Here is a 23,079-nt window from a genome sequence, read left to right on the forward strand (position 1 = left end):
ATGAGCTGAAGTCGACAAGAAGCGATTCGTCAAAGGAGGGCCTTAATGAATCCCACATCAGTGACACGGAACGAAGCTAATGATTTTAGTGGAGGCGAAAACAATCTGTGAAATATGATTCAGGGTGGCGATCATGGGTGGATGAAGGATAATGTATGGCAGTGGATGGGACACGGTTGACTCTTTCTGAACAACATCTCTTGAACATATAACGACACTGATGTGATGGATCGGTAGCATTACCCCAAATGTGGATGGTTTGGCGAGGACCATGGTGATGGGACCGGTGAATGAAACAACCCAACCCGATGTGATACGGAGGACAAAGTGTCATGTTCAAGAGTGACTTGCTACCATTAAAGCTTTGAGGTTCTCCCAATTTTTCCCCAGTCATTTCTGACCAGTACCTCTTTATTTTTGTCAAGCTTGAGGAGGATAACATATGCTTGTTCTATAACCTGCCCTTCGGGCAAGCCCATCGCTATGTTTTAACGAGCCTAGCGATAGGGAAACTCGTTCTCGTCTAAAGACAAGTTTTCGCTATTTAATCATTTTAACGAGTCTAACGACAAGGAAAACTCGGTCCTTTTCATTTTTAGAGAGTCTGAAAAGGTACAGAAAGTTAACTCCAAAATTCCTTTTTCGTCATCTAATCCCTTAAGTCCGAAAAAGTATAAAACAATACAGAAGGGATGAGTTTTCGATAACTTTAACGAGCCGAATAAAACAAGCGCTCGACCTTTTTGTGCAATAATCCCTCAGGTCTAAAAATATTAAAATCTAGAGGAGGGATAGCTCTTCCGGTCACTTTAACGAGCTGGAAGGCCAAAACTCGGCAAACTTTTCATATTTTACGAGTCAGGAGAAAAGAGCTCAAAGAAGACTCGTCTTTTGAGGAACGAGTGATAAACAGGGATAGCAGCAGATTCCAGGTACAGGTTGGAATTTTCCAATCACGGCAGTGTCACAAGGATGGCTAAGTGAAATCACTCTTCGCAGCTGTTCCTCAAAATGGGTAAACAATCATATGGAGGTGAACGATTGGCCAAATGAAATGGAGGTGGCGGGTGCAAAACACGACCAAGGCTTTTATGGCTAATAACTTTATGATCACAATGGTTATTTACCAGTACTGGGTTCATTTTTTAAAGAGCTTGAATGCGCCAAAACACTGCTCAAAAGCTTATGTTTATTTTTTAACGAGCATGAACTATGACGCTAAAACTGCTCGGATCTCGCTTTTCTATTTTTTAACGAGCATAAATTCCGCGGTAAAACTGCTCGATATACCAGTCATAGGATAAGAAATGTCTTCCTGCAAGATTCCAATTTTTATAGAGCTTGCACCTCACATAAGCTATGCTCTAAATTTGGCAATTTTTGACCTTTGCCCCACATCCTTTCTTTATGCAAGTTCGGAAACGACTAATCCAAAAAATAGATAAATAACCGCTCTTTGCTTGCACTCCAAAATGTTCGCATGCCCCCAGGTATAAAGTACAATTTCAAGGCTGCCCCTACTTATCCTTCAAAACATTTGTTTTGATGGGTGAGGCTTGCCTCTTTCAGGTTATCCAAAAAATGGTTTTATTTGCTGCCGCAAATGAAACTCTTTCTTCGGCGATGTCTATCATTAGGTTACTCAAAGATGGTTACAATTTGTTGCAGCAAAGGAATCTCTTTCTTTGGAGGCTGCCCCTACTTATCCTCTAAAACATTAGTTTTAATGGGTGAGGCTTGCCTTTTTCCCAAAGATGGTTACAATTTGCTGCCGCAAAGGAATCTCTTTCTTTGGTATCCTACCTATTTAGATAAAGGTGAATGACTAGAAATCATCAAACACATAACTTTGACAAAAGAATCCTGTTCTGGAACAACCCCTCTTCCTTCCACGGACGGGGTACGGACTAGTCATATTCCTTCGCGGAAATTCTACTTTATACCCAAGGTTTCCTCTGCCCGAAGCAGACCAGGATGCATGCCCCCTGGGTTCCAGTCCCATCTTTCCGAATCTCTCGCGCTCATCGGGAATGAGGACTGGGGGTGGAGACATTTCTTGGGTGAATAGACCATTCAGGGTTGGTATTTGACTATTTGCGATGCGTGATCCCGGAAATGAAAGTTGGTCTACGAGCTTGACCATTCTTCCTTCGTGTGGAAAACACATTACTCTAAAGAGTGAGGAGACTATAGCTCCCGTGCAATATATATAGTCTCGTCCAAGGAGTAGGTTATAATCCAAGGGTCCTTGAATGACCATCACGTTCATATGAACAGTCTTCCCTTTCAATGTAACAGGCACATTGGGGAGGATCCCTAATGGTCGACTGGTTCCTTTATCAAAACCTGAGAGATTTCTTATCTCAGGTAAAAGCTCTGGGGAACCCAGTGCTTTCCAAGCAATAGAGGAAAGGATACTCACAGATGCCCCTTCATCAATGATAGTTCCAGCCATTACCATTCTGTAGATTTGGACTATGATTCTGAATGGTATACTGGCTGGTAACCGGGGTCTGCCTAGTTGGTTCCAATCAAAGGACACAACCAGATTGCTTGGTGGTGGGACCGAATACACGGCCAGATACGATCCTGACGATGTTCCTTCCTGCGATAAAGGAATGGGCGCATTGCCCTGATGCTCATCAGAATCTGTGTTGATGAAAAGAATCTGGATGGTGTCATCCTTATTCTCTTCAGTGAGGGTGTCATTTGAAGATGAATCTTCAGTGACGGTGTCATTTGAGGATGAAACCTCTGAAGGAAGAACCGGGTCAACTGCCGTATCGACCTTTAGACTTTCGTCTGGTCTGGATTCAGTAGGTTCATTTTCAATGACTGACGCTTCAACTGACCACTTGAGCGGGCCAGCTGTATTTTCAACCAACGAAGGACTTGGCACGAGTTTTTTGTATCCAGGAGGAAGTCTCAACGGTGAAACCGGGCGATCTTCCAAAACTCTCTTCGCTTCGTCTAAGAAGGGACAACGGTGGATGGCGTGATCGCCTTCACACAGTCTGCAGGGGGATCTTACTCCCCCTCTTTGTCTTGAACCTTCACTTTCGCTGGTTGACGGTACGCAATCAACATGGTTATCAGAGGTTGATGCTCCCGAATTGTGCAAACGAGGTGACCAGTCCTTTAGTATCCGGGGAATACAGGGACAATCTCTATGGAAGTGGTCTCCTTTACATATGACACATGGCGATTTAGGCCCGGTCTGTGCTGTGTGTGGGTTTTTGTCAGATGTCTTTTGCTTGCCCCCAGTCGCCTTAGGCTCCTTCTTCTTCTTCTCCTTCTTCTTCTTCTCCTTCTTCTCCATGGGAGCTTGGCTTTTGCCAGCCCCACCTTGTGAAGATGAAGGATTGGAGGAAGAGTTATAAGAAGTAGAAGGCTGGTGGGCAGCTCTAGACTGATCTAACTGTTGACTCGACTGTTCAGGAACCATGGTGGTCTGAACTACATTAGTTGAGAAAAGCCAAATAGGCAGGCCAATTGTCAGTCCTGGAAGTGACAATGTGGCCATGTGGGGCGCACCAACTTCTCCCCAAGAGGAGAATGGACTAGGATTTCCATCATGTGGAGTTCCTTGGTTGGGGCGTTCCATGTTCTCAACTTAAGATCAACGCGGGAATAGGAGGTGATTATGTTCCGTTTAAAATAAATTTTATAACGACGCTTAGACACAACTTGCTTTTTCACTTTTTAAGAGTCGAGAAAAAGCTAAAGATGACTCTAGTCTCCTTCGATGTTTTAACGAGCCCGAAGTGACAAATGCTCGGATGGACTTTTTCAGTTATAGAGTTTGAAAAAGGCCAAAAGAAACTGCTCTGGAGTTCTAGGCAGAGGGTGTGCCAAACTTTTCGCAAAACCACAGAATACGTTTTACGGTACGAGTGGTCGATCTTCATGAATGCTGTGTTCACTGCATTGCGATCAGTAGGGCGGCCGACACGGTTTCCTATTGGATAAAGGCTTTGTTCCTATAGGGGTCTCCCAATATGTACGCAACGGTACGTGGGAGCACAAGTCCGTATTGATACTTATCGCTTCACCGTGGAGGAATCACCCAACCACTCAACGCTAAGATATCACGTTTAACGACGCCGGAACACGTCTCTAGCTTAGACCTCTAGATGTTTGCGTTATGTTTCAATGCGTTGTTATGTAAATTCAATTTATTTTAAGGTTGATCTTGTTTAGCAGTTTGCCTTTATGGATCACCACGAGATGTATGATAACACTCCTAAATGCAGTCTAAGATGATAAGCAAGCTTTTCAATCTTTCAACTTTGAAAACCTTAACTACTGAGGGAAAAGAAAGATAACACCTTTTCACACAGATCATAGAGCACACACTAATGCATTTTTTCCTAAATCAACATGCAAGCTGTCATAATGCACATGCACAATGCAAGTATTTCTTTTCTCTTTCTTAATGTTGGTGAAATGCAAAAATAAAGCTGTTGTATAATTTTGAATTCAATTTCAAGTGAAAGCAAACAAGCTTGTCCAAAATCAAAAGACACCTTAAGATTTACTTGTTTCGACACTAGAAATATATAAATTCAAACCAAATGACGAAAGCAAAAGCTCAATCAGCTATGAACAGCAAACAAACTAACTCTTAAGATCAAACGACACTTTATCACAGGTCTAGATCTAAGAGGCCACAGCAAGATTAGTTCACTTTCGTTATGGGAAACTGTAAATGTACAAGAAATACACAAAGAACAAACACAATTTCTTTATACAACCGAGGCGGAATAGTGACAAGGAAAGTTGGTTTCAGATAGGCCTATTGACTGGTAACAAACAGCAAAAAACAAGAGTGAAAACAAGGCAAGAAACAGCAGGAAACCCCAGCAGCACAAGGCAGGACTGGTCCAGCGCAGGTGGAACACTGCCTGTTTGACCTTCAGCGCAGGTAGCCCCTTCGGGAACTGCGCTGAAATGCAAACAGCCTTTGTACAGCCTGCACTGAAGAACGAAACTTTCGTTTCTGGTGGTTTCCGGGTCACAGATTGCTCAAAAATTCACAGTTTTTGCTCAAATCAGAAGCTATCAGTCAAGGACACACTAAGGGATGACAAGGAGGATGAAAAGCTATCACTAAGAGCTTATTAGAGTCCTTGTGGATCAGCTCTTCAAATCATAAACTTGCCCAGAAACTGAGCTAGAGTAGCTGCCCTCTACTTTGTATTTGAAGGATTCAAACACAGTTCGATTCGGTACTCCCTTTGTTTATGAAATGAATAGAAAAAACACAAACAACCAACAAGATACGATCCCCAGTGGAGTCGCCAATTTGTTGTTGGGAAAAGTATCCAATACGGAATGACCCTATCCCACTCTAAGGGTGATAGTACCTCAGCAACAACTGAATGCAAAGCTATTCAAGATTACTTCTTTATGAGATGAGAGAGAGAAGAAAAGGATGATCCACTAACCGTTATCTTGCGCTTAATAGTCGATCCAGTCCTCACTCCTTGCTGCTTGCTCCTAGCTCCTTGTTCTTTCACTGGCCCAGCTACACAAAGATCCTGTAAAAGCATAAGAAAAGGAAACTACAAGAAGCATACATCCATAATCGATTCAAGGATTAGCATAAATCAAATATACAAGCATCTATTCACCATAAAGACACATGCATATAGAAGAACCTCAAATACTTTATTAATGGAAGAAGTAAAGTTCTGAGAGGGTTACAACCATAATAGGCCCAATCCAGCAACACCTCCCAGCAGAAAGAAATCTCCTCTTCACCTCCTTCAAGCAATCACCCAATAGTTCTATACACAAACCAACAGCACTTCCTTACTTGCACAAAATTCCAGCCTCCTTAGACCTCATGAGAGAGCTCTATATATAGGAGATTTGGAGAAAGGATGAGTCAGCTTGAGGCTGGCATGAAGCTGACTAGTGTCCTCTCCCACTTTAGTTAATCTTCAGTTCTTGAGTCCACTTGGAGATTCTTGCTTCCACTTGGAGATCAAGACCCTCTTACTCATCACAAGGTGAATTCCTTGACCCAAGTGTCAGTTTGGAAGCTTCCTGGGCAGTTGACACCTTGCAGAATGACTGTGCCACTTGGCCAATCTCGCCCAGCGCAGGTAGCCTTCATTAGTTTTGACATTCAGCGCAGGTACAGAGTGGAGCAGTTGACATTCAGCGCAGATGCTCAGTGGAGCAGCTGACATGATCCAGAAATAGCCTGTTTTTGAGTGTTTTCAGGTGGAGAACTGATTTTCAGTGCTGTGGTTTGCTGACCTTGTTCCTCTAAGGGTAAGAACGACATGTTTAGGGACTTTGGATCCCTCAGATTATTGACATTTCATGCTCCATGCTGTTAGGCACAAAAATGTCTATAACAGGAGGGTGCTAGAACCAGGTTTCTGCACCCTGGAGACGTCTCATGAGTTTGACTGGTCCACTTTTTGTTCCTTCACATAGGTGGCTTCGCGAACCTTGCATTCCTCGCGGCTTGATACGCTGCCTTCATGTAGCCCTAACTAGGGGCTACGCTGCGCTTTGTGCTATTGCCCGAGATCTTATTTATCTTCCAGTATTACTTAAGCACCTTCGCCTACTTAAATGTCGTAAGTTATACTTAACAATACAAAACATCCATACAGGTTCGCACAGTAAATAAAAAATATATTTGCAAATTATATCCAATCATGCATTTAACCAGGAAAAGATACAAAAAATTATAGAAAAACTTATCTTTATTGATTCTTCAACGGTTACAAACTCGACCCGTCTTGTGCACTCAGCTGCAGGGGTATGCGCACTTAGTTGTGGACTACTAGGCCTCTGCACACTCAACTGCAGAGCCTTCTCCTACTCTACGACCCATAAACACACTTTACACTTCGACTCAATGATTTAGACTTCTCATTCTTCTATTCTCCTTGTTATTCTTTAGTTATCTTTTACACTTAGAGCCTCGCTCTATTTATACAATCCGATGGTTTGCGGACCATGGGTAGGTCTATCTAGCCGACATTACATTACAACAGAGATCTTTACGCGGAGTCCCTCCAACTATTCTAAAACTGTGGAAAGGTCAGCAGTACACTGAGTTGCTGCTTGCTAGATCTGTTGTATACGTTGTTCCGAGACCTCTGTGTTGGGAGTGCTTCTCTACATCAGTACATGCATCCCCTGCATGTGTGCGAGCTTACCTTAAAATTCTGCTGTGATGGTGAAGGCCTCGTCGATACAAGTCTGAATGCACGCCTTTAGGACTACTTCCTTGTGTTGTGCCACGTCCACCTGCTCTTTCAATGCTTTAGCCTGTTGCATCCACACGAGCATCTAAGTGAGGACCACCATTTATGCAGTTCCTCGGATGTTGTCATACTACTATTAGAGTTCTCACGCCTCTATCTCCAAGCGCTGAATGTTGGGGTCCTCCTACAGATTTGTGAGGACTGCAAGTGATTCTTCCAACATACTAGTGCAGTCTCGCACTGCACCACCAATCTCGTCCAGTCCCGCTGTGATAGCGCTAGCACGCTGTTCTCTGACTTCCGGAGGGGTGGACAGCTGTGCCTTTAACTGCAGCTCGGCGATTTGAAGGTTTAGCTCTAGTTGAACCTTTGTCATTTCCTCCCGCGCCTCACGCACACCTGCTGCTAGCCTGTGGATGCGCGCCTTTGCTGTTACATCTGCTATGATGGCTAGCTCCAGGACGCTTTGGTAGGCTTTGTCAATTACTTGTACCAACTATTGATTCTACGACACCAATTCGTCGCGCTGCAAGCTCAATTGTTCCATATTGATTTTCTACTCACTGAGAACTTGTAGTGTGTAGCTCTCCCTAGCTCGCAGCTCTGTAGCTATCCCATATTGCAAAACATATAAGGTCTCTCACGGGAGTGCAGCCATATTGATACCGAGACCCTTCAATGCGCTCACTGTAGGCCTATCGGCCTCATTTGTTGTCATGAGTGCCCCTTCCGGCAGCACTATGGTATTTGTCATCCATGCGCGCAACATCTGTTCTGCTGGTGTTGTTCCAACTGCGAGGCTAGTCGAAAGGGTACCAACCTGAGGAGGGCGCGCTTGTAATTCCTGCAACTACGCTTTGAGGGCCCCCAACACAATCTGGTTCTCCTGCATGAAATCTTGGAGAGCCTCAGAGGTGACATCACGCACTGTCTTGCCGATGTCGTGTAGATCACCCTTGGTTAGGGTGATCGGGTCAATAGACAACTTTGATGCCTTGACCTTCTTACGTGACCCTACTCACTCTGTTGGGTGCTGGCGCTTCAATTGCATTGATGCGGTTTGTGGGTCCGTGCCTCCCTCTTTTGTCTTTGCTTGCTCTACTTCTTGCCCCAGCAAAGGCGATGTTTGACGCTTGTGTGCCTTCGTGACTGCCTCCTACGTTGCTGCTGCGGCCTGTTCTTGCTCAAGTGTTGTCTGTGTAGCGTCCTATGCCGCCTACACTTCTACTACTACTCCTTCCTTCCTTCGCTTTTCGGCCAACTGTGTGATGCGCAACTTGGCCTCGTCTTTCTTTCTTTGTGCTGTCGACTTCTCGATCTCCACAATGTCTGGGGCGCATCACTCTAGTGGCCATGCCTCTAGTATGTTAAAAATGACATTGTCTGTAGCTACGAAGGGTAGCTTTATCCACTGTTTGGTCAGATCCTTGCGCGCTCAGATATAAATGTTGTGGATGTCTGCTTTGAATTCTGCAAAACTTTGCACACTGTTGTAGACAGTGGGTGACAATCGTGGCTTACGGTTGATCTCCATTCTGAGGTTCATCTCCATGAACACCCAGAATATTTTACTGTCGTGGATCCTCTTGGCATTCCTTGTGGCCCAGAGCAAAGCATGCTTCGCAACCTCTGGTAGGTCCCTGTCAATTACGGGGAATTGACTATCCTCTAGTAATTCCCTTGCCATGAGCACTATGGACAGTGGAAGCCATGCATAGTGGAACGTTTTTCCCTGTTCCTGGGCTTCGCGATAATTCTCTAAAAACTCGGACCAGTTAAAGTGGATCCCCTTCGCACACTACTCAGCCAGTGCTACCACTGATATGGGTACTTCGTGCAAGCGACACTTGCGCATAACCTTTCTAGCCAGAATTTGGGTCACCACGCGTACTGCTTTGTCCTTGATGCTAGAGATGGCGTAGCCCCTCTTCTTCTCTTCCAGCTTGTACTTTTTCTTCATGGCCTCCGCGATGGCCAAGTCACTGCTCTTCCCCTTCGAGATGTCCATGGGGTCCTCTCCTTTGCATGGAAGTTGGGAGATGCAGTGAATCAAGTCTGCCGTGATGTGGATGGGCTCCTCCAGCCATAAACACCCATCATGCACCAAGCATAGTAGCGGCTTGATGACGGAAATGGTTATTAGGGCGCGGTGGAAATGTGGCACCCAGAGCAGATTCAGTAGTCCAACCTTTTCCACTCTGCAACCACTTTCGTGGCTCTAATTCTATAACCCCCCGGCCCGCGGTGTTCTTCTTGGGCTTCATGAGGTGCCTGGTCTCAAGGTGAGGGAACTTCTCATGCTCAGCGAGGTCCCAACCTTCAAATTTTAGGCTTGGCACCCATCCCAGGTGCGTGCCCTCAAACATAATGTTGTCTAGGAGGAGTGGTGTCTGGAGTGAGCCCTTGGTATCGTCCAGGTCCTTGGCCACTTTAGCCTTCCCTTTTCGCGGGGGGACATAGGCGAGCAACTTTGTCGGTGGGTGCACAGGCTGAGTTTCCTCCTCCATGCCTTCATCCTCGTCTTCTGCGATTATTAGGTCCTCTAGGTCTTCCTCTTCATCGTTGGTCTCTATGGTGATGACTTTTCCCTTCTCCTCCATTGATAGCTTAGTGCGCAACGGGTTCTACGGGGACACACATACAAGAATTATTGCTAGTTTTTCCTTCTTGGGTCTTAGTGTGCGCGGTGATTTTGGTATTTCTGCCACAATCTCGGTGCCTTCTGGAGCATCCCCCACATTCAGGGTCTGCACAGCCTCTTCAATGGTCATTTTTGGTTATGTCCATAACGTCTGCAACTGTTGCCATCGTGTTTGCCAAGAATATAGCACTCTTGAACTCAGGGGCTCAATCAACGCTTGGCTCAAAACAATCAAGGCTATGCTCAATGGGTCAATTCGAAAATGACCAAGTGTTGTTTTCTAGGAAGCCATTTGTATTTTATAGTGCTTTTTGAATTTGAATTCAACTATTCCCCCCAAATCTGGTTCATTAATGCTCCCTTAGCGGGAGATTTTTCCAAATCTTGCCCATAAATCGCATCTTAAATGCCCGTCGCCCACTCCATTTGGCCTCAAGTCAAGAATCCCATTGTGAATAGTGACTTCAACGGTCACTTTCTAGCCAACCCGCGCACAACTCCAATATTGCGCAGCTCCCGGGTAGAGTAGTTTGTAGTCCCGCGCTTCCTTTCAACTGCTTGGAGTGCTAAGACTATACTTATCTTAGCTAGTCAGGTGGCCGCACCACCCGGGTATGGTTTCCTCGGTCATCCATCATTCTCCTTGGGAAATACACAACTTCCTCCATTACTGGAGGTGTCACGTACCTTATCATCTGCAGTGCACCACCCTAGTTATTTTTCTTAGTAATATGTGGTCGAAGCCAAGGCATCAGATTGATCAATCTGCAACAATAGTCCTCAAACTTGTTAGCGTGATCATGCACACCCTGTCTTATCATCTTGGTATTTTTATCGAGGAAATCTTCCCTTATTTCGTCCTCTAGCTTCTTGACTTCCGTGCCCACTAGAGTGCTTTTCTTTCTTAATCCTACCCTTTCTTTTTCAAGTTCCTGGAGCCTAGAGTTTCCCAGTTGGATGTATTCTTCCAGGGTTCTGTGAACAGCCGTATCTATTAGTGCTAGTATGCGCGGTCCAACATTTCCCTGTATTATAGGATTTACAGTGGTTCCCTGATACTCGAGCCCTGGGGGTGCCTGCGGGGTCAGGTGCTTGCATGCGGTCCTATAAGCCCAAAGAACCATTGGTACGTGTAGGTCCCAGTCAGTCCACTGTGTATTGTGGTCCTTGTTCATCGCTTCACATACTTGGTTAAAGGCTTCTGTGTGGATATCCTTCTGTGCACCTGCTATTTCCATACTTCGTGGTCCCAACCAAAGGGGTCGCTCGCACCATTGTTTTGCCCACACCTGCTTACTGATCGTGTCCCCTACCATGAGTACTGTGTGCATTCTGGCATGTTTAACACCATATGCTTGTATCCACCTGGAAAGGTGGGCGTGTGGGTCGTTTCGTCCGTCATACTTATCTTTTAACTACATCTGAGGCTTCCCAAATCGTAGGCGCATCATCCTCCAGCAGTCGCGCCGGCCCTCAAAACTCTTCTGGTGCGTACCCCACCACCTTGTGGACGTAGCACACAATACCCATTTCAGAGTGTCGAAACGCTATTTTTCTGGCACTTCTCTTTCAAATTTGTTGAGGAACTCCTCCACTTCACCTAACTTGTTATACGTAGGTAGATCTCTTCTCTCTGTTGTTACACAGCGCAACGATCTCGTCATCATGTTACATTTGAGCGTGGTTACCTCATGTAACCAGTTCTGCCATCATTTTATCTCTTCGTCAGAATCTGACGTATAGGAGCTTTCGCGCTCCCACGAGATTCGGCCATCTGTGGCTAGATTTACCCAGTCTTGCTCCCGCACAGTTATCTTGTAGATGCAGTCTAGATCGTTTTCGCTATCGTAGTGGCACATGGGCTTTGTGTAGTGCGATCCTTCCACAAGGTCTAAAGGTAACACTATGCGTAGTGACTTTTTCTCAAAAATCATCTTGTTCTTCTTTAAATTTATCACTCCATTCATGTCAGTGGCCCAATATATTCCCAGTAGTGCGGGGTAGGGATTGTTGTCATCAATAATCTCTATCACTTCAAAATCTTCTAGCGCGCTTGCTCCTTCGATATCTACTATGATTCCTTGCAGTCTCCCCATAGGTAGGATTTTTTGTTGGTTTTCCATTTGTAGTTGGATAGGAGACCATTGCAACGCAGGCTTGCCCATGTGCTCACATGTTTCTTTTGGCGGGACGTTCATGTCTAATCCTAGATCCAGAATCACTTGATCCATCTCATATTATCCAATCTACGCGGTCAACCTTATCTCCCTTCCTGTTCGCGTCGTGTGCTTCCCGAGCTTCTGAACTATGGGCAGTTCTTCTGGCGCGGTCCCAACACATCTAGTTATGAGTTCTTGCAGCCCCTTTATAGCCTTGTTGTCACGCAGCAACTTCATGCATGTTTCTAAGAACATCGTGAGGATCGATGGGTCCATTTCCAACTCTAGTCTGTCTTTACTTCCTGAAGTGGAGGAATCCGCGAAGTTCCTATTAGCTTCCATGAAGGTCTCCTTAGCATGCTCCAAATCAATTTCCATGAAGGTCTCCTTAACGAGCCTAGGTGCTTTCTTCAGGCTGCTTGCCTTTGTCATCCCCTGTTGTAATACCACTCTGGAGCATGATATTTACATTAGGGTCTTCCTCGCACGTCTCAAACCTCATCATTTACAGGTTCTGAGTCGGGGGAGGCTGGAGTTCTCCTTTATCATGCAACCTCGCTATTAGTGTGGGACAATCCTCTGTCTCATGATCAAACTACATATAATATAAGCATGATGGTCTCGTTGGATTTGTACAATCACAGGCATAATGCCACAACCCTTCGCAATTGTAACATATCAGCTGTCTGTGACTCTTCCTGGTCCCATTCCACATCGGCCTCAGCCGCACTCCTAAAATCCAGTACATGCCATTCCTACATTTTGATCGAGGGGACATGTTTCGCCCTAAACTCTGTAGGTAGGAGTCTGATCCATCATCAGTTCATTAATTCTACAGGTGCGCTCATCATGGCCTACTGACCTGCAGAAATTACAGAACAACTGTTAGGAATTCTGCTTATACTTCTGTAGTAGATGGTAGTTATCTGTAGCATGCTTTCCTCCTATATGACAAATCACACACCATAATGTAGGCACCGTGCTTGGTCCTTCTTGTGCCTTCGGTCTTAATAGCATTGGTCCTCCTCCTGTAAGGTAATTCATGAACACCGGGCACTGGTCCTTATCGTGCCCCTGGCCCTTGCACTTTACGCACCATACCTCGTCGCGCACTTCTGGATGAGCCGTCCTGTCTTGTTTCAAACACTACATCTCAAGGCACAAGTTTTTCAACTGTGTGTGAATCTACTAGACTCCCAGGTGAAGATCTTGTATCAGAGTCTCGTGCAATCTCATCGTGACGTCCAAAGCTTTCCCATGAGTGGTTAGCCTTTATTGCGACAACGCATTACGTAGATGTGGCGTTAACAATGCTACAAACCATTCACGGTGTTACCCATTTGTTAATGTCAAAGTTCGCTTTGCGAATTGTGCACTTCAGTATTTGATCCAACTCCCACGGGGTTTCGCCTAGTAGCATTGTGATTTCCTTGAATCCAATGATCGACTATGCCTCCAATTTTGGCGTGCTAAATTCCTTGCTTAGCATAGCTTGGATATTTGCTATCCCCGCATTCGGATTGTCATTGGAATTATTAATGTATCATGTCAGCGCGTGATCCTGCAGAGCATTGACCAACGTTTCCTTCTTTATATTGTCGTCCTTGACACCCTGTGCTTCCCATACAACTTTTATCACGAACCAAAACTGGTCCAAATCCTCATGCCCTACTCCCTTGAACACTGGTAGCTTTATTGTGCTGGCCATACTGCTTCGCAGTAGTGGCGAAGGTGGTATGGGCGAAGTCGGGGGTGAAGATGGTGAAACTGGTGGTGGTGTGGGTGGGGGTGGTATGCGCGGAATTCTCTGCCTTATCAGATTGATCGCACTTCTTGGCGAGACCTTTGCGAGCTCTTCTTTGCCTCCTCGCGGAGGTGAAATCAAGGGGCCAGTATCTAGTTCTGTGCTACCTTTGTTTCTATAGATTCTCCCACTTCGCATAGCCCCAAACATCAATTTATTCACATAACCTACTTTTCACACAGTAGCATTTTAATCCAAGTGTTCAAAGATTTAACGTACTTACCTCACGGTCCCTTGAGGAAGCGTCATTCTGCCTCGCTATAGCTGACTGAAGTATCTACTGTGAATTCGGTGATGAATCCTCCTATGATTCGATCGAGCCAGTGATCGACAGTGCGTGTGATCTGATCTTCCGATGCTTCCAATCTGCGCACCAATTCTAGAGTCCACACAATAGGTTTGTCGAGTTTACACCTTCCTTGGCTATCTGATAGCTTCGCGATCCACTCGTACAACTCAGTGGGTAAGGATGCAAAGAAAATTTCATGGATCTCCGTATACAAGTAGCAATCTAATCACTCTTCCTTTGATAATCATAGATTCCTATTTTCCTGTGCCACAAACTCGTGAATTTTTCTATCTAACCAACCTTCAATTCCTTTCTTTATCAGATTCCAGTGGTACAACATCAGACATCTCTTTGTAGATCCCGGTCCCGGAAACAAAACCATTTGTTGGCTTGTTGGGGCCCGTCCCAGGTTCGATTTTAATTAGCCAAACAAATCCCTATACTACTGGCCCTTTCGGCAATAGTACGCGGAGCACGGACTGAGGTCTCATACGAGGTAGTATGGTAGGGTGCTAGAACTAGGTTTCCGCACCTTGGAGATGTTTGATGAGTTTGAATGGTCCACTGTTTGTTCCTTTGCGTAGGTGGCTTCATGCACCTTCTGTTCCTCGCGGCTTGATACCCTGCCTTCATGCAACCATAACCAGGTGCTATGCCACGCTCTGCGCTATTGCCCGAGATCTTATTTGTCTTCCAGTATTACTTAAGCACCTTCGAATACTTAAATGTCTTAAGTTATAATTAACAATACAAAACATCCTTACAGGTTCGTGCAGTAAATATATAATATATTTTCAAATTATATCCAATCATGCATTAGACCAGGAAAAGATACAAAAAATTATAGCAAAACTTCTCTTTATTGATTCTTCAACGGTTACAAACTCGACTTGCCCTGGGCACTTAGCTGCAGGGGTCCACGCACTCAGCTGCGGACTACTAGGCCTCTGTGCACTTAGCTGCAGAGCCTTCTCCTACTCTACAACCCACAAACACAATTTACACTTCAACTCAATCACTTAGACTTCTCATTGTTCTATTCTCCTTGTTATTCATTAGTTATCTTTTAAACTTAGAGCCTCACTCTATTTATACAATCCCATGGTCCGCGAACCATGGGTAGGTCCATCCAACTGAAATTACATTACAAAACTAGGGCAAACAACCCTGTGACTTTATCATACTTTCGCGCCCCGTGCCTGCAATTCGCGGAGCTTTTATAACAAGATTTGGTCAAAACTTGGGCTTTAAGCCCCAAAATATGCCTTGGGGGGATTCCATGCCCAACACTTATCATAGCAAAGAATAAATTCATCAAAGAAGAAAAGAATATGACAATAAAGGGGTGATCAAAGTAGGGGAAATATTATAGAAGGTTTAAGCATGATAATTCTATCATTAAATTAACCCTGAAAAGATGCTTTGCCAAATACAATCCATATGTCATTTTTCTTTCAGGAAAATGTCTGGGAAGGAAAGAACACAAAGGCTTTACTATCAACAGTTCTAAATGATGCTACCTTACCCTAACAAATAAGAAATCCATTAAGGAGGTTAAGGAAGGAATGAAAATGATGATGAAAGGAGCCTTAGAGTAGGAAAAGCCTCATAGAATATGAAACCATGATAATTTTGTCATTTAATCAGAGAGGAGTGGGGGGGGGGGGGGGGTGTACACACAAAAAATTAGCCCTCAAAATTGTTTTTCCAAATGCAATCCAAATGTCATTTTTCTTCATGAAACTATGTGTGAAGGGGAATAATACATAGGCTTTACTATCAACAATTCTAAATATTGGTTCTTTAATTTAGTAGATTGTGAGGAAAGATCAAATTGAAATATTACTTGATGGAAATATACAATTGATCTCATTAATGCATATTTGTTGCTTGCAGGTTTTAGAATAGATCTAAAATCTAAATAAGGCAGGGAGGAGTTATTTATCTTTACTTTGTATGGGACATATGATGGTAGGAAAACATTTAAAAAAATTGACAGGATCAAAGAGCGTAATATAATATTGGGACTTGAATTTAACTTGAAAATGAAAGGTGGGGGAACTTAGGGAGAAGGATCTAGGAAATAATCAATATCCCCTCACTGGTTATGTTGTCCAATTGTTTGAAGACCTCATTCTATGTAATACTAAAACTAATGAGATAGTTCCAACTTGGAGAAATTTCAAAAGTGGAATAGATGGAGTGTCAAAATGACTGACCAGATTCCTGGTTTTGGAAGGTGTTCTAGAAGATTCAAATGGGTTGAAGTCATGGGTTGGAGATGGAGGTGGCTCTGACCATATTATTAATACTACAAAGAAAGCTAGGTCACTACAAATTTAATCATGGTTGGTTAGAAGAAGAGGGTTACAAAAGCCTAGTAACCCTGGATTGAAATAAATTTGACACAAATGCATGAGAAACAACGATGATTCAATTGGAAGAAAATTTGAAGAGAGTCAAGAGTATTCATAGAATGGGAAAAAAATAAATTCCATGTAGCTCAAAATGATTTAGGTAGGACTAACAAAAAAATTAAACTAATGCATGATGTAACTAAAGAAGGAATATTCTAAAAACCTCAACTAAGATCAAATTCTCTTGATGATTTCTACCAACAATGACATGAAGTGATGTCCCCTTCAGCTACATTTGCAAGTGGAAGAGGTAGTCACCTTCCCCAAGCTCCTCTAGTGACCTTTGCAATGGTGATTGTGATGTTGGATTCTATGTTGATGATCCATTTTATTTCCTTATCCATGGGATTTGGTGGCCTTCACACTATATCAAGTTTGAGGCTTTAAGCTCATATAATAACCATGGTTAAGAATAACATTTGTCATTGTTGTGCCAAGGGATTTTATGGGTTTTGCACCATTTTCCCATGTCCTTTGACTTCCACGTTTTCTCTATATGTTTCTTTCACTAGGTAGCTTGAGATAGGTTTGCACACTAGTGACTAAACTATCCAAGAAAAAGCCAAGAGAGTTTGCACATTAGTGACTAAACTATCCAAGAAAAAGCCAAGGCCATAACGTTTCTCTTCTTTCTCCATTTCAAGTCTTCTTTAACTCGTTGGAAAGAGGAATTGCAAATTGAACCAGATTCTCAATCATTGGGCATCAAAACCTTAAAAAGTGAGAGAGAGGCACAAAACAAAGAGAGAAAGAGGCACCAAAATTTCGTTTTTCTTCTTCTCCTTAGACTCCACCCAACTCGCACTTCCTTTGGCTTCCTGGCCTCGTACTTCGCACTTCCTTCGGCTTCAAGAGATATTGAACTTGTTGTGAGAGAGCGTGCTCCAAATGAATTTGACTTGCTTGTATTTATAGGATTCACATGAGTTCGAATTAGTGTCATTAGGCTAACTTTATATCTTTTAGGCCAACTTGATGTGGAGGATACATAAATTACATTTGACTCAATACTTAAACTTTTTTTTTACATGATTCAAAATCCCAAGAAGGGTCTCTTTAAAAGTACAATGAATCTATTGACTCAGAATAAATCCTAGAAGTCCTAAATGGGGACTTTGACCTAAAACATGGTGACCCAAGCATGAAACCCATGCTTTAATAAGTCACAATAATAATAATAAAATTATTTTCTTTATTCTTTTGATAAATATATTACAAGATGACTCAAATACATTAAATGAAGACCGAACCTAGCTACATTTTCCAACACACAGGGCACTAGAAACATATTGAGGAATAAAAATCCTTCAAATAATTTACCAAGGAGATATTATTATCATTAGAGACTCAACCATAATAATTTTAGAATTGAAATAGAGCTATCTCCCTCCTCTCCGCATATAGAAAGAATTTTCCAAAGGGAAACATTACTTCTAAAGGCCTTCCACAAATCAGAATCCAAGCTATATATCTGGATAGGAAGTGACATAACACATCTATTAATACAATCCCATGAGTACACCTATGGTTTTGGAAAGGAGGGGCCATAAAAATATTCTCATCCTCTAAAAATCAAATAAAATCGAGTTTTAATCCCAGGTGAGTCATATCAGCAATGTCATTAATGCATCAAGATAGATGTCATGGATATCAAATATCTCAATTATTTAAGGACACTAGCATTATTAGTTATGCAACAAGACATTTATGGAGCTGAAAGGTAGAGAAAATTTCTTCCCTTTCTCATATGATGGAGACCATCTCACCTAGTATAGACATTCGATTCAACACTTCCCTCATCAATATATATGAGAACTCTCCAAGTCTTCATCACCATGTCCTCTTTCGAAAGCTTTGTTAGTCATTCCCTTCCTTCTTAGTGGTGAATTTATTGGAGCTTGGCCACTGAACTTTGTCTTTTCCTACTATGGGCATCTCATTGTTTCTAATGGAGAGTTGTGTAGCATGCCCCCTACCCAACAACTGTTGGAGGTGTGAGGGAGGTGCATCTTGTGTGAATGTTTGTTCAATGGAATTGTCAATAATGAAAGCCACCCTCTGTGAATCCATTAAGAAATTAGAGACATAGAGAACCTGAGTCAAGTCTAAGCACAGTAAGATGAACAAAGCTAAGGAATGCCTCTCTGTTGAAGTTGCTAACCACATTCTATCTCTTTGTGAATGGGAAAAGTAATCTAGAAATGCTTTCATCATATTAAGTGGGCATATGAATGAATTAAAATGAATATCTCTATTTTTTGAGACCTACTTTACCACTTGGAAAATCATGTGAATCTCCCTCCATGGGAAGCACTCTTAGAAAGCTCTGCTAGTCAAAACATAGAATCATATCTTGAGAGGAGACCAACACCACCAACCATGATGAAACATACACTAGGTAAAAAACATTTAAATTCTCTAGTTAATATATGTTTTATTTATGTTTTCTATTGTTAGAACAATTTATACCTGTAAGCTTTGGAGAAGAACTACACTATGTTTGGCTTTCATCGTTTTTGGAACACAACATTTCCTGTTTTCATATTTATAGCTCTATACAGAAATGAAATGTATTGAGGTGCTACAGGAAAAATTATAGCCATTTTTCTAATTAATATAAAATTTAAGTCCTCATTATCATTATAAAAAAAGATTAAGTCATAGAAAAAAAACTAATTAAGCTAAGTTATGACAATCTAATGCTAAGTTGATTGTATAGGACATTGTGTCTCTCACGAGACATTACTTTTATGTACCTAATTACTACATGTATTTAAAAATCATATAAACCAACATTGTGAGACTCAACAAATATCTGCAAGTTTTGTCGAGTTCATCTTAAAATGTCTACTTGGTGAAAACTCACCTACAAACTGAAATTTGCCAAATTTGGTGAAACTTACCTGGAACTTAGCGTACCGTACTATTTTTTTTGGAACAAAATTTCTTCTATTTTGAGTTTTTTTCTTGTTATTAAGTTTTGTCAAGTCCCAAGTTGGCTTAGTTTCAGAAATTCCAAGTCTCGCAACCTTGATATAAACATAACAAGCATTCACCACTAGCCCTAATATTAGGAAAAATTAACTTTATCAGTTCCCGTAGTTCATCAATAATACAAAGTTCAGTACAAAGAATAGAAAATGTTTCTATTACATGGAGTGGTTCACAATACAGATTGAACTTTTGAATCCTTACAAAGTTTAGTACAAAGAACAAACAATGTTTCTCTTAATGGCATGGTTTCAAATAATAGAAGATGCACACTCTTTGTCATTTTGGTTCACAATACAGATTGAACTGTCGAATTCTCAGTACTATCCATTTCATTTTTTACTAATTAATGACTTACGTACAATATGGGGTTCCATTTTAGTATTATTTTGAAGACAAGGAAACATAAACTCATAGAAGGGGGAATACAACTAGCGACAATATGCATGAATTTTCAATGTTTGCGAATGAAATACAGTATTGTTGTTGCATTGGTTGTCAATGAATTTTGATTTTCTAGTGGCAAAGAACGAGGATAAAACATATCTCTATTTTTACTTTTATTAGGCACCTACGCTCTCAATGTGGCTTGGGAGGTCCACATCAAGCACTATCAACGTTTTTATCATCACAATATATCCATTTAAGATTCACTGATAGTAGTCCCAAGAAACCAAGGTAGTCAAAAGCATTAACACTTCAAAGATGGAATGCCTAGACTTAAGAACAAAAGGATTCAATAGGAAACCTTGCGTTGATTGATTGCACCAAGACAATCAAGGTGCATTCTAAAGCCCAGGTGAAGGTGAGAATAAGCTCAGTTAGACCTAACCCTGATCTAACATCACCCCAAGGTTGTGAATATCTAGATGCATATCTTGAGTTCACACAAATGGGTGACGTATCAAATATTAGAACTCGGCATATGAAACCTCAAGGTTCATATCAGATCTGGGTTAAGATAGATCTAGGGTAGTTCATGCAAATGAAAAAAATGCAAATGCAAAAACTGCCTCATTTTTCCAATTGGGATGCATCATCCATTGAGGTTAGGTCCTATGGGAATCCATCCCATAGTAGAACTCATGCCCTTGTGTAAAACCACCATGCATTTTCCCTTTTTTTGTTTTATTGGTTTCAGACAAGTGGACATATATAGGCATTAACAAAATAAAAGATACTTGCTTATTATAGATTTTGAAGAAGATATTGAACAAATACCAAAGCCCAAATAGAGATCCCAACATGGTAAATTTTAGGGGCGAATTATAGCCCAAAGGCGAAATTTGAGGGTTTTTACATTTTAAGAGGGCGGATTTTTTTATTAAAAACCCTTTTCATATAACTAGCCTCAATTTTATTTAAAAAACAATTAATTTTTTGATTTTAGTCCAATATAAAAAATGGGCAGTTAAACTAATAGAACCTTCATTTGGCCCGATTCGCTCGTTTTGGAAAATTGTATTCCCTTAAAATCGCCGAATTTTGATATTTGCCCCTGGTTTGGGAGATTAAAATGATTTAATACCTTACATTGGGTGCAATTTTTTTAATACCATGGGCCAATACCACATGCCCAAAAACCATCTCTCATTTCACAATCAAAATATTTATAAATATTTTATTTGAATTTAATTTTATAACATTTTTTAATTAAATCTAAAAGAAAATATATTATAATTACTTTAAGATATATCTAAATCCCTTATCACATTCAAATATATGAAATATAAATAATAGTTATAAATTAAGATCCATTTTACCATATAAGTTAGTCTAATAATTTTGTAACCATATTTAAACTTTATTAATGTGCACATAAAAATTTAATACTTATAATATAACAATTTTTTTAGCCATGGATATTCACCCCCACTTTACCATGGACATTATTAAGTTGTGAACATGCTTTGTTACAATACCATGGGCCAATACCATGACTTATCAATACCACATGCCCAAAAACAATCTCTCATTTTACAATCAAAATATTTTGTAGGTTTTTTTTTTTTTGTTTAATTTAATGTTATTACATTTTTGGTATGGAAAAGATATTATAATGTCATGTTATGTTATCTAAACATTATGACTCAATCAAATTAGAAAAATTGATTAATTAATTAACTAAAAATTAAAATATTTTGACTCAATAAAATTACATAAAAATAGAAATTACATTAAAAAAATAAAAATAATAATTATAATAATTAATAATTAAACAAACCTAAATCCATTTAAACTTTGGATCTATCTAGAGATTTGATAATTAATAACCCTATGTTAAAATGAAAAGTCTATGTTATTATTTTATGTAAAAATTTTAGGTTATTACTTTTTTTAATCAATTTTTTGAGTAAAGGTAAATTTGAAATAAAAATAAAAATAACTCTGTAAAAATGAAAATTCTACATTATTATTTTTTTATTATATCAAGAGATATTGTTTTGTCCATTACTTGTTTTTGAGCTCAAGGTTTATAAGAACCCATGGTATTCATGTGGAATATAGTCTATTTAAAGGGGGGAATTATACCATCCTAAATCCATCTTCTCATTCTCCCTCTTTCTCTCTCTTTCCCTCAGTTTTGAGTCACATTTCGCATTAGCCTTAACTGTCGATCTCTCAAGATTTGTTGATCTCTCAAGCTTAGAGAGGGATGGATCTTGGTTCATGTATATTTAGAGAGAGTTATGCTATAAATTCTTAAAGTAGTATACTTGGATTTGCAAAATGTAAGATTTTTTTTACATAGGGATATCTTACAGTAGTATACTTGGATTTGCAAAATGTAATTTCCTTTTTTACATAGGGATATCATTTACTTTTGATTATGGTCTTGAACTATTAAGTGCCCATATTCTGGTTTTGATGAGTTTCGATTATGGTTTTGATTAGGTGCAACGTCTATGACCCTTTCCTATTAAGTGTCTATATTCTAGTTTTGGTCAGGGGAAGCATCTATGATCCTTGTCTATTAAGTGCCCATATTCTAGATATCATTTGGGAGGTTTTTTTTATTGCATCCAAGGATGTTGTCTTGTTTTGTGAAGTTACCAGTGGTTTTTGAGCTCTAGGTTTATGAGAACCCATGGTATTTCCCATGATATTCATGTGGAATATAATCTTTTTAAAGGGGGAATTAAACTAGCCTAGATCCATCTTCTCCCTCTTCCTCTTCCTATGCGTCAAAACCATCAGTTTTGATTCTCATTTCCCACTCGCTAGGTTTTGATTCTCATAAACTAGCCTAGATCCATCTTCTCCATCTCCTACTCGCTAGGTTTTGATTCTCATAAACTAGCCTAGATCCATCTTCTCCATCTTCCTCTGGGTATCCCTCAAAACCCTCAGTTTTGATTCTCATTTCCCATTCACCTTAACTAAGGATGGATCTAGGTTGGTGTGTATCAAAAGAGAGGTATATTGAGAATTCTTAAAGTAGTATACTTTGATTTGCAAAATGTAAGGTTTATTGTGAATTCTTAAAGTAGTATACTATGATTTGAAAAATGTAAGGTTTTTTTACATAGGCATATAGTTTATTGG

The 23,079-nt window shown here is 41.0% G+C and overlaps 1 pseudogene; it reads right to left on the reverse strand.

Moving 5' to 3' along the window:
- Positions 1–7,608, reverse strand: part of LOC149222272 (putative auxin efflux carrier component 1b) — a 28,411-nt pseudogene extending 20,803 nt beyond the window's left edge.
- Between the last annotated feature and the right edge of the window lie 15,471 nt (positions 7,609–23,079).

The sequence above is a fragment of the Pinus tabuliformis genome, chromosome Q (genome assembly GCF_031772625.1).
Source record: "Pinus tabuliformis cultivar Carrire ecotype Pingquan chromosome Q, CPIR1, whole genome shotgun sequence".
In the NCBI taxonomy this organism is placed as follows: domain Eukaryota; kingdom Viridiplantae; phylum Streptophyta; class Pinopsida; order Pinales; family Pinaceae; genus Pinus; species Pinus tabuliformis.